The following is a 13,181-nucleotide window of genomic DNA, read 5'->3' as shown; positions in this document are numbered from 1 at the left end:
TTGTGTGATATACTGAAAATGCTTAGATGCATTTCCCTGTATTTCTCCCCTGACTCAGTCAGCAGCTCACTTGGTTGTCAAGGACTCAGAATGTAGGATCCAGAATTCAAGCAGACAGATCAGGGTGATTTCAAAACTAGCGTTTTTAAAAGGTTAACGTGTGGCTTCTTGTGCAAAGTTCAGTCTAAGCCCAGAAGTAGGAGTGAAGTCCGGAGGGAATGGTTTCTCCGTAGCTTGCGATGGAGCTGCTTCCAGAGTTCCAGGAAAGAGGTGGAGCAACGAATGCAGAGCACACAGAGGAACAGGAGAATCCGGAGGGATAATCCAAAGTAGAGTCGAAGCAGGAGCAGGTTTCCAGGCCAGAAGATCAGAAGTCCAAAGAAGGGATTTCCAAGCCGGGGTCAAAAGACAGGTCCAAGGTGGTTAACAGGCAGAAACCATCTAACAGTCTGGGAACAGATCAGGCACACAGAGCAGAACCAAAACCCCGAAGTCCGGGGGCAGAAACTAGTCAGGATCAGATAATCAGAAACTTACAAGAAGGCTAGAAAACTCTCACACAGCTCAGATAATCAGGCACCACTGGCTGGGAAAAAGGTAGCTTAAATAGAAGCAGGAACAGGTGGATCTAATGAGAGACAAAGAGCACTTGGTGGAGCTGAGCAGATGTTAAAAAGGAGCCAGATCCAGCTATTAGTGCCAAGATCATGACATTAATGCAGGGGTTTAAGAGCCTCTTCAGAAATTAAATGATTAGAACAAAACAATCATGATAAGGCAGATGTTTTATTAAATGTTTGAAGAAAAAAACAGGAGGAATCTTTGCCTGTTATCATTCTGTGGATAAAATAGACAGCTTTGGAGTCTTCTTCTGTTAATGTGAGTGCCAAAAGCTACAAACATTTCAGGTGATTTAGTAACTTCTGCTTTAGAGTGGCATTCCTTCCCTGCTTTTTGTATGAACAGGCTTAGACAGTGCCCCAACAATTTGACTTGCTTACATTGTGAATGGTCACTGCTGTAAGATGGAAGACAAGTGGCGTTCAGAGGCAGAAACCAAGAGAAGAAAGGAGATCTGTTTAAATCCAGTCGGACTGGTTACCCCTTTAACTGTCCTGCTGCTTGCTCCGTGCTTTAAAGGAAAGTTACTACCAGGCGTTAAAAATGAGGAGAAACTAACAAAGCAGGTTTATTGGTCATTTTAGCTACCACAACTCCTGGCTGTCCAAAGCTATGGGATCTTAGAGAATGTTCTTTCAGTTGTTTAATTATGTCCAAAAAGACTTAAGATCAAAGACATGGCACAAAACTGCAGCCATTCTAAATGGCGACTTTCTGCCTTTAAGAAGCACTAATGGAAATCAGGAAAAAACAAGGAGGTAGTCTATAACAGTCACTTTTTTAGCTCAAGCTGAGGGAAAAGTTATGGGATCACTCAATTCAGAGAAAATATGAAATTAGGAAATTAAAATAAGAAAAAAAAATAACAAAAGAATGATTCAAAACAGCACTATTACTTTGCTGCACCAACCTCTAACAGCTTGCGGCGTCTGAGGCAAGGACTTAATGACTGACCAGCAGTAGTCTTCATCAATCTGTCTCTGACTTTCTCTGATTGCTTTTGCCAGATCAGCCTTGCAGGTTGGAGCATTGTCATGGACCATTTTCTTCAACTTCCACTATAGACATTCAATTAGATTGCATTCTGGACTGTTTGCAGACAATGACATTGATTTTGTGTGTCTTTCTTCAAGGAGTGTTTTCACAGTTTGGCAAGATGCATTATTATGTTGGGAAATAATTGAATCATCTCAAAATATCCATTCAATTGATGGTATAAAAAAAGTGTCCAAAAATGTCAACTTAAACTTGTAACTTTATTAAATATGTAATGAGAGCCATTTCTCCATTTCCTGACATTTATCCCCATCTCCTCAATGGCTATTCAAATGTATTGTTTGTTGTCTGTTGTTCTTCAGGCAGTCGTTTTTTTAAATCTCATATAGATTGGAGATTCATCACTGGTTATGACTTTCATTCAGCCCCCCACAGTCCTCAATTACCCATCATTAGCCCACTGTAACAATTAGTTAATTTCTTTATGTGTTAGTTTTATATAATAGTCTATCCATTTCTCCTTTTCAGCTTATCTGTCAGGGTTGCTGTGGGGCTGGGGCTACCTCCAGCAGTCTATGGGCAAAAGGCAGAGAAAACCCTGGTCAGAACGCCAGGCTACCGCAGGGCAACACAGAGACATTCAACCCTGCAAACACACACTCAAGGACAAATTACCAAAAAACCTAACAGTCATGTTTTTGGACTGTTAGAGGAAGCCAGAGTAGCCAGAGACAACCAACGCATGCACGAGGAGAACATGCAAACTCTATGCAGAAGAATTATAGGTCTGGAATGAAACCCCGGACCTTCTTGCTGCAAAGCAACAGTGCTATAAACTGTCAGAGTAGAATTTACTTCCTAAGGAAGTGGAGATCTTTTAGTCTTTGCTGCAAGATATAAGACTGTTGTGGAAGGGGAATTTCTTCTGCCATTATCTGCCAGGGTAACAGCATCAGAGCATATAATTTATAGAAGCTCAACAAGTTGAGGCCCTGTTCGAGGGCCTCCTGTAGAATAACTGGAGATTAATTTACAAAGAAAATTCTTAAAATGAAGAACACACAGCAGTGAGCTTCCTCTTCAAAAGATTGGCAAAAGCCAACAGAGTATCTTGAGTAAGAGGAATCTCCTGATCTAGTGCAAGACAGATAATGCAGAAGATCCTTCCTGCCTACAGCTATCAACACTTACATCTTGTTGAAAAAAGGTTGATGAGATTATGCAATATTTAATTTCCCTTTGGGATGATTAAAGTATTTTTAAATGAAATTGAGTTGAATTACATTTAGCTTCCTATGAATTCAGAGGTGGGTAAAGTTCCCAAAAGTAAGTGTAGGTTGTAGTCATCCAAGAGATTTTTGATGTAATCAAAGTGTTTTATTTAAGATTGATTTGGGGGTTACTTAGAGGCATCCAGCTCGACTCAGACACCTATGGCAACTCCACATAAGGAGAAAAATGTAATTTCAAAAACTTGTCAAGTACGACCTATGAGACTAAGCAGAAGAGTGCTGCAGTTCTGTGTTTTGGCCACAGGTGGCAGTATCATTATAAAACTCCATTATTACCTTTTAAAGATATTGAGGAGGATTTTCTCGATTTTTTATTAAAAAAAAATCCCCCTTTAAAAAAAAATGCACATGCACAACTTGTACCCTCTCCAGGGAATGCACAAGCCCATTTCTCCTCATGCATGCTCCTTTTGAAAGTTGCTGTTCTCATAGCTCATACAAGCTTTCTGTGTCCGAACATGTTCCCTAACCCCTAAACCCCTCAATCACTATATAGAGCGGGGACTATATAGTGGACTCAGTTAACTTACCGTTCGGACAGATGATCGCTACTTTTTGCTGTTGGTCACGTAACTCCTCCTCTACCACGCAGTGCCTGCGTCATCTTTGACCCTCGGCCATTTTCAAAGAACCATGGTCAGAAAGGTGAGCTCAATGACAGTCTTTAACCATAGCTCACCAAATATGTACAGAAAAAGATAGCTAACTGGACGAGCACGTCGGACGGCCTTATGTAAATATATCACCAGAATGATTGAGAATGGTGATCATTTATTTAGATGACCCGCCCGGAAATAAAAGATCATCCTCTATACCTTTAAGTATAAGTAAAAAGTGCAAAACTACTACAAAACTGCACTTTTTTACCCTCAAATTTACTTAAGTAAATGTAGCTCAATAAATGTAACTCGTTACTACCCCCTACTGTGTGAAACCCATTTTCTCTTGGTGGTTTCTGACAGTTGAGTCACAAAAATTGCCTCCAGTTTCCTTCTTTTGTTCCTCATTTTTTTCTGGTTTGCATTTTCTGTTTTCAACTTTTCTGTCTTGATCTCTTCCTGCTCTATCACTATTTTTGCTTTTGAACAACCTTACCATCATGTTTGTACTTGGTCCAGATTCCTGACACAGATTGCTATAAGCAACCAACATCTTTTGCAATATAGCGTGATTGTATACTTCTTGCAGAAGTTTCATAATACTCTCCTTTGTTTCATTTAAAATTTCAATTGTTGGTGCAATGATTCATGTTGGTCCATTCGATGCAACAGCTCTCTAAGGTGTGACCACTCCTTAAGAGCAGACTAACAAGCAGATTTACTCTGATTCAGGTGTTTGTTTGGAGAATTAAAGGTTCCAGGTTGATTGCTTATTTCTTACCTCAGCATTGATTTATTGAATTTTTTTCCTTCAGCAAAATTGTTTTTGGCAAAATCAAACAATTGAAAGAAAATCTTCTGAGAGAGGTGATTCCATATTTTTTGGCATTGTATATAAAGATGAGTTAATCTAATATAACCTGTATATCGGTATTCTTGTTAAAACTGACATTTAGCAGCCAATCTGGACTTTTTTCAAATACAAAAAGTGTGATCAAAAGTAAAATAAATATACTATTTCAGGCTTGTATTGCTTGTAGTAGTTAGCACCACAGCAATATTAAATCCTATTGTACGTGGAAGTGAAACATGCTCAATTCAGCTATTTTTTTATGTGATTTTTTTATTTCAGAATGCTAAACTTACTTCAGTTAACTCTAATCACTTGGGTACCATTCTAGTCTGCTCTTGACTTAAATGAACTACTAACTGCTTAATATTTCAACAACTAAGCACTATGAGCTAAAGAATTTTAAGTAGCATTATTTGGGTGTGTTTAGTGTGTAAAAATGGACTTACTGTAATCAATCATTTCTTCCCATATGGCAGGTTTTGTTATAAATAAAAGCTTACAGATCAAGTTTAGTGAGGAAAAACATCTGACCTGTGTTTATGGGAGTGGCCTCAGAAATGTATTGTGAGCTCAATATTATTATGACTCATAGCAGTAACTTTCCAAATACATCTTAAAGGGATTGGGAAGCTATAATTAACCCAATTGCAAACACAATGATGGCTGCAAGGTTTTTTTTTTTTAACAAGAGTTTCTTTTCTCTTAGTGACACTGATAACATGACAGAAGTTGGTCTAGAAGAAGAATTATAGGAATAAAAAATAGAGACCACAAACAGTTGCAACACTTTTTGAATTGGTTGCTGTTACTCAGAGATGGGTTGGATCAGAAAAAACAAATTTAATACAATACACTTACATCTATCTGTTAATACTCAAAACCACTTAAAGCTATTTAAAGAAGGTTCATTTTTCATTATTTTAATCTGGATGCAAAGAGTTAGATATTGTAACCGACCTAAGGTCTGTGGTGTTTAACTGCCCCCCTCCCTGTCAGTCAGATTAAACCTTGTGTATTAGCTTAGTGTCTCCCAAACCTTTCTTGCTGTCCCACCTTTGGTATGCACAAATATTGAATTTCAATTCAGTTTATTTACATAGCCCAAATTCTCTAGTGATGTAATTTCTGGTTTATATCAGTCAGTTCAGTCAAATCATACAGACCGATAAGTTAACTATCTGAGTTCTTTAAGTCATTAACTTTGCACTAATTACTCCTCCTAGATGAGCATGTAGTGACAGTGGACAGTCGCTCGTAAGCCTTGACTTTGCAACAATCCCTCACAATGCAGCAACAGTGGAAAGGAAATAGTCAATTTTAACAGGAAGAGATTCAGCAGAACCAGACTCAGTGTGAGCGACATTCTCAGGAAGCTGACTGGGGGTTGGAGAAGATAGAGACAGATACCATTAAACATGGAAGCAATGAGTGACAAATACTTTCTATGTTAGAGAAGGCAACAGCGAACCGGCTTCATATGTGGCTCTGACTGGAAAAGAAAGAGTTGAGGAAATGAGCTCTCAGCTGCCTTCCAGGTCAAAAGTGTGAAAAAGCAAAAGTCAGTTACTGTAAAAGCTAAGCCTATAAGAGCCTGTAGGAACAGTGGCAGTTGTAGAGGTAATTAAAAGGAGGGGGGGAGGGGCGACTTTTTTTTTATGGTGGAATTGAAACCAAAATTGGGCAAAGATTTATCATTTAATATAGTCACGGCGACACTAAGCTTCTTTTGGCCCCCGGAGCTGAAGGTAGCAGACTCCTCATTTAGCAGATAAAAGCTAGGATTCTGTCACTCAAACTTTGCAATCATTGTTAAAGTAAAACCATATTGGAAAAAACATTTATTAGTCCAACGGACTAATCAGTTACATTTAATCGTAATAAATTGTGTAAGTTAGTATAATATCTTCAGTACATGGTTAAATTTACAGAGGCACTGGCCCTAAAACTGCCATGTCTAGCAGAGAAACAGGACTAAACACTGATAAACACTTACCTGATTGCTATATATTGATTTTGTTTATAGCGGCAGCCCAACAATCTTTTGTATTTACAAATATTTATTTTACATTTGTACATTTATTTTACATTTGTACGGACTCTAGACATACATGCTTAAACAGAGCTGCGTCTTCAATGCTGTCTTATTCAAAATTAGACTACTAGGAAAATTATTATTATGATTTAAACCAACATAGCTGCTCTCTAGAGAGGATTTTTAAAATATATGTTTTTTGGAGACAAACTGAAGGTGAATGAGATAAAGTCTAGCCTTTCAGAATTATTAAGACAGGAGGTTTAATAATAAATGGTCAGGGCTGATAACAGTCTGGTTTGTAACCTGTCACCAGAGCCTGGACTTCGGCGACAGACAGGCTGTTCTTTTAGTCATTGTGGCTGAAGATCTTTATCCCTGGTTATGACTCCAAGGTGCTATTCTATGTTATTTTACAGCTGTGGAGACAGTTGGTTCACTGCTTTAGACTATGAAAAGCAAATACCGGTATATATTGATTTTACTGAAATTAAATAAAAAATATGATAGGGTCTATTTGGAAAAACATGGCTATGTACAGAAAAGCTATACAAAAGTATAACTTTTCTACAACAGGCTTAAATAGCAGGTGGCCAAAGCATCTTTGTCTATTGTTGAGGCCCACATTGTAAATGTAAATTCTATTGCATATAAAAGCCCAACCAGGGACAGGGGTTGAAAGTTAGCTTCAGCTATAAACGTTCTGTACAGCACCTACAGCAAGTGACATGCTTTGTTTTGTCACTATGCTTGTTTGCATTGTCGATATAAGATAAAACATATTCCAAGTCAGATGCAAATCAGGGACCTGTGTGTCCCTCCAGAGTCACTAGATTTGTTAGGTGTGAGCTGCTAAATTGCTCACCGGAATCAAAAAGAAAAAACTTGTGAAATCTTAATCTGTTAATTTATTGGGGTGCATTGAGGATGCTGTGATTTTTTTCAAAATCACAGGGTAGCTGTAGCAACCCCTCGCTCCCCCATGGAGTCGCCTCTGGGTAGGACGGTCAGGGTGTATATCATTGGATTATTTTCAATATCTGTATCTGTTTGCTTCTAAGTTAGTCTTTTAAGCTAAATTTCTTCAACTTGGGATTAAAATTACTTGAGGATTTTTCATTCTCTTCTCTTCTATTCTATTCTATTCTATTCTACCTGCTCAGGTTTCCAGAGTATCGTTGTATAACATGTTTGCACCTTTATGATCACAGTTTCCCCATCTTTCAATGGCAGCTTCTAGCAGAATAATGAGGCGTGTCCTGAAGATTGAATTATCCCAAACTGGTTTCCGTTACATAAACATGCATTAAACTCCAGTGACTCATCATCAACGGATCCCATCTGGGAGCATTGTATTCATATGATAGAGATTAATGTCATGGATGTGCAACAAATTTGCACAAGCTGCTATCATGTGAACGTGGACCAAAATCTCTGAGGAATATTCATGATATGCTGTTGGATTTGTGGCCAAAGAGTCAATCCCCATTCAAGGTCCGGTCTGGTATTAGGAAGGGGTATTTAAAAAAGTAACTACAGAGAGTATTGTTTTTGTATTTGTTGTTTTAACTTTATATTTTACATTTTCTTTTATACTTTGGTAAATTCATCTGTTTAATTTCTATTTTTAGCAAAGCCTGGTGAACTAGACTGTAAGATTTGCAATGTGCATGTGCAGATTGCTGTGTTTAAAGAGCGAAGGCATCATGGCCTCTGAGAAAAAAATAGACACAAATAACTAGAATTATGATTAAGTATTCAGTCAGACAATAAAAAATGAGTACTGGGGTAGATGAACACATATTACTCGTGCAAATTTCCATAGGCCCGATTAAAAGGTTTTTTGCTGTGTTTCTAACAGGTTATCTCTAGAGAATTGTGTTGATCATGTGTTCTTTTACTCTGTCTTAATAATAGTAAATGAGTAGAACATTTTCACAGACATTCCTTTTTAATATCAGTTTTTTGTAACCGCTTAAAGTCTTCATCAAGAATAGCTTTTATGTGTCCCAATTCCACAAAAGTTTAAAGATATAAATCCTCAGATCGCCTCTACCCCCTTCAGCAGAGTTGTAGTTTGATTTTCCGTGCCAAAAGGTTTACAGCCAAAACTAAAAACAAGCTTCAAAACCTTGGTACAAGCAAATTAAGGCATGATGCTGTGGGTAGTAGATTTGAGGCAAACTGCTTAGGAGGATATAGAGGTAAATACAAAGCACCCGATCAAGTTTATACTCAAGCTACTTATAGCAAATACTAAGTGTGCTTCAAGATTCAATGAACTCAAAGCCCTTAAAGGGCAATGCTGCCAGGACCACAAGGGCCACTAATTCAGATCCGATCAAAGATAAATTATAGCCTGTAAATAGAAAACTCTTGCCTTAAGGCAAAAACTGCATTCAGATTGCTCATTTCATCCCAGATCAAACAAAAGGAGTAATATTTAATCTCGCACGCGGTCCAAAACTTATTTTGCTTCGTTTGTCAGATGCTGTTTTCATTTTGTTTGATTTTAAAAAGCAATCTCGATCTTAAAAAAAATCCAAGTCTTTTTTTTTTTCTTTCTATTGTGACCTTTGCTGAATATCTTTGGATGGAATTGCTCTCAGTTTCTTACCCAGTAAAACCCACACAGTGTTAACCAAACAATACTAAACGTTGGCTGCAAACTTTATCATTATTTCCACTGGAATTTAAAACGATGGATTTTGAAGCTTGTTGTGTTACTAAACGTTTTTTTGAATTTGTTTGGGCAATAAAAGACTCCTTAATCTACTATTTTGAGGTTAAATGTGGCATTAACATTTTCACAAATAGACCCACCACCCAGCAAAAGTTGAAAAGGATCAGTCCATGTGCCGCCACGTTGAAAGAAAGGTTTATCAAGCAACAGGCAGTGTTCTTTTTACTTTTTCTAAGAAACTGTGCATCACTGACCAAGTCCTGGCTCACTGTTAAATGGCTTTTCATTATTGGCTAGCTGCAGGGCCCAGCGCTGTCACCTTATGGATCAGTAATTATGAGCCAGCAGGGATCTGGGATGAGACATGGAAAAACAAATGTTGACGTTATGCCACTTGATATAATCTCTGCAAATGATGACGAGCTCTGACAGCATGCCTGTCAGCGGGGACAAAAGCAAAATATTTTGACGCCATTAATGGCCCTTCTTTGGCGCAGGGGGTTATTTGAGGGTTTTCTGGGCAAGCACTCACCACCGACGCAGAGCTGCAGCATATGTTTGCCTGCTCTCTCTCAGTGTGACCATTTGTTGTTTTGCTATTTTAAATAACACTCTTCTAACTAATGCCAAATCACACTATGATGAATATCTCTTATATAGTTTGTGCACAGCAGTGATGTCCCTTGGATGTTCATTTTCATCATCTTATATTAAAGCCAAACCATGTGGTATACTTACAGTGGTATGGTCATGACACACTCTGGGTCAGACAGTGCTGAGCTCAATCTAATGTCTCTGATTTCATTTGGCGTCTGCACAAAATCAGCATGACCAAAGTAACCTGAATGATCTCATCAGTTTACCACAGCTAACATGAACCTTTCTTATATATAATTTTGTTTAATAACCAGCAATTTTTATATATTACAACTTGAAACATCACAGACATACAGTAGGTTCAGTCATGAAGTGGTTTGAGCGGCATCACCTTAACACCTTTAAATGTGACCACATGACTGCTTTGGAGTTAACATATCAAAGATTTTGAGGTGTGTTTGTGTTGCTTATCTGTGCGTGCTGAGGTGCTGTATTAATGTGAATTTGGTAAATCAGTGGGATGGGCTAATTGCTGCAATACTAACCACTTTAAACATTAAGCCCATAGCAATGCCTCGATTCCATTTAAGCCCTAGATTAACATAATGTGATTCAAACTGTCTGAGGTGAGAATAAATTAATATAAATAAATGAATTTGTCTGTTGGATGAACTGAAGCGGGATCTAAAAAAAGAAAAATATCGTAAGAACCTAATAGATACTGAAAGTGGGAAAATATTCCCATGTAAAGATGTGGACTAAAGAGCAGCCCAAAGAATAGGATTGAGGAGTGAAAAGAAATCCTGAACCTTTTATATTCATTTTTTTTTTTTTGTATTGTACTAGTAATCTTATTAAAAAGAGATACTTTGTTTAAATATAAACCCAAAGGGATTTTAACAAAAGTTTAGTTTAAGGGTAGAAATGCATCTACATTATTTAGTCACATTTAGGCCGAACTGGATGGAATGTGCGTGAATTGAAAGGTTGAACAGTTTTAAGGCTATTAATCATTGTCCTTTTTTTTCCCAATTTCAAAACAGCATTAGAGCAATCAAATGTTTAACAAGTCACCCAGAAGCCTCTGGAGAATCATTAAAAACCACAATTTGGTTTGCATCATTCGTCAGTTTTATAGGCAGGTTTTGATTGTTTCTTCCTCAAGTGAATGAAATCATATGGATGACGTCACCCAATATGTGTCACTAAATGGTTTTGGTTTAAATGAAAGAAAATCTGCAGAAAGCACATATCAGAATCTTAGGTTGAAGTGTTAAGTCTACAAACTCCAAAATCATTTTTACCATTGTAAATTGATTGAAAAGTCTTAATCAATTTCAGATATCTTTTTTATTTTTATGCACCTCGCTATTCTGCAAACTCAATGCTCAACCAGATTTGAAGATGGAGAAATATTTTAGCAGAATTCCTGGGCTGAGAAAACAACTTATGGCAAATTAGGAAAAGTCCCAAACAAACAATTATGAAACCAAACTAATGAATTAATGAATTGACAATTATTTTTTGAAACCAAACATGAATGTGTTTTTTTACCGTACAAGTTTCTTTTATTAACTCAGAGTTTATACACCCCCACCTCTTATTTCACTATTCATTCTTCTTTTTTCCTGTTGCCAGAAATAGTTGTTCAGTCCTATTAGAGGTTAATGTTGCACAATTTAGGTCAAAGTTTTATATAAAATATGGGAAGTGAAAATATAGGAAATAAATACTAGTACTAACAGGACATGATGCAGCTTCTCCTTCCTTATAAAATCCATAAGAATGAATGTGAGTGAATGCCTCTGCCTGAAGGGGGCGCCATAGTTTTAGGAAATGACTCAGCTGGTCCAGCTAATTGCATGTCCTGTATGGATAAGTGACATTCAGTAATTCCATATTTCAATCATTCAAACTCACCTTTGTCTCAAAACAAAAGCTGGCTGAGTTATTTTCTGCTAATATTTCTCAGCCTGATGGCAGAAAACCAGCGAAACACTGAAGAAATCTGCTGAAAACAACTGTACTTGTCAATCCCTGTTACAGAAAGCAATAATATCATCATTTACAATGACAACATCTCAGAATATAAAGAACAAATTGTGAAAATCAGCATATAAAAGCTTCAGGAGTGAACCATGTAACATTTCCCAAGATGAAACATCATTCTAAATTTTATCCGGGACATGCTGTATTAATAAAACTATTTCTGTCCCTTAGGACTGAATGATACTACTTGCTGTCAGATCACTATTTCAAAACTATGGCTTTAATTTGTGTTCCGAAGAAACCTTTTGCCCCCAAGGTGCAGCATAAGTTCTACCTCTTTATGATCAAAGGTGCATTCAGCTGTGATTCTGCTGGGGTCACATCTGGAAACGCCCAGCATAGATGAGGGCGAAAGAGGAACACTTTCACTTCAAAGCTAAAAGTAAAAAAAAAAAAAATGCTTGAAAGTAAGTGCACAGGTAGGAAAACCTTAAGTATGTAAAATATATATTTTTCGTTTTTTGTTAAACATTATCTTGTGGTTTTACTTTTTATGTTTTGAGCAGTTGCTTATTGGATTTACCTGAAAGGCCTAGGTTGTTTGATCAGTAATATGTTTTGCAAAAGTTCTAGATCCTCTCAAATTATATGTTTTGAAAGGCAAATAGTAAGTACTGCAGAACGATAAAATAGAAGTAGATATTTCTGAACAGGTTTTACTAATAATCCTCTGAAGCGTGCTGTGTGTATTCAGCCCCCATCTAACATTTATTCCTTTAATAAATTAGGTTTTTCTTTTCCTTGTACAATATAGTTACCCTAAAGGAGCTAAAAATCAGGTGGGAGACTGCAGAAAAGAAATATTTTAGTATTGCACTCAATCATTTTAGCCACAAAGTGGTTACAGTTTTGCCATAACCTATGTATGTAGCGGACACACCAAATGCAACAAAGCAGTGTGGTTCAATTACACTAGAATTGCACATTTTAGACTGCAAGCAAAATGCTATGTTGAAAAACGAACACACCTAGATTTGTGGCAGAGGCATCATGATTTTCTACAAGGCAGGGAAGTTGGTCAGAGTAAGTCTGAAGGTGAGTGGAGCTACTGGCTCCTCAAATAAAACCTGTTAGTGTGTAAAATACTTTGGACGGAGGCAGAGGTTCACCTTTCAGCAGGAAAGATCAAAACATATTCAGGGGTCAGAGGGACACAAACATGTCTAATTGAGAGTGTTTTGCTATGCAACCCCTTTTATGTCTTAGTAAAGACTACAAATACTACTTTATCATGTCCTATCACAAAACATTGGCTGCTTTTTCAAAGTACTTTATGCTAACATCAGCTGAGCTTACGACTTAAAATCTGCTAAGGCAAGTTGTGATCCGTTTTGTTTGCAGGAATTTTAAACACTGAGTCAAAACTAAAAACGCAGCAAATCTCTGTTTAAAAAAAAATATATACGCAGCATGAGCAGTAGCAGCTGCTCTCTTGACACTTTACAAGCCTTGACTCCAC

This window comes from Cyprinodon tularosa, unplaced genomic scaffold (assembly GCF_016077235.1).
Source record: "Cyprinodon tularosa strain WSP-4 unplaced genomic scaffold, ASM1607723v1 ctg124, whole genome shotgun sequence".
Taxonomy (NCBI): Eukaryota; Metazoa; Chordata; class Actinopteri; order Cyprinodontiformes; family Cyprinodontidae; genus Cyprinodon; species Cyprinodon tularosa.
The sequence above is the reverse complement of the archived record's forward strand: the minus strand, read 5'-3'. Positions refer to the sequence as shown.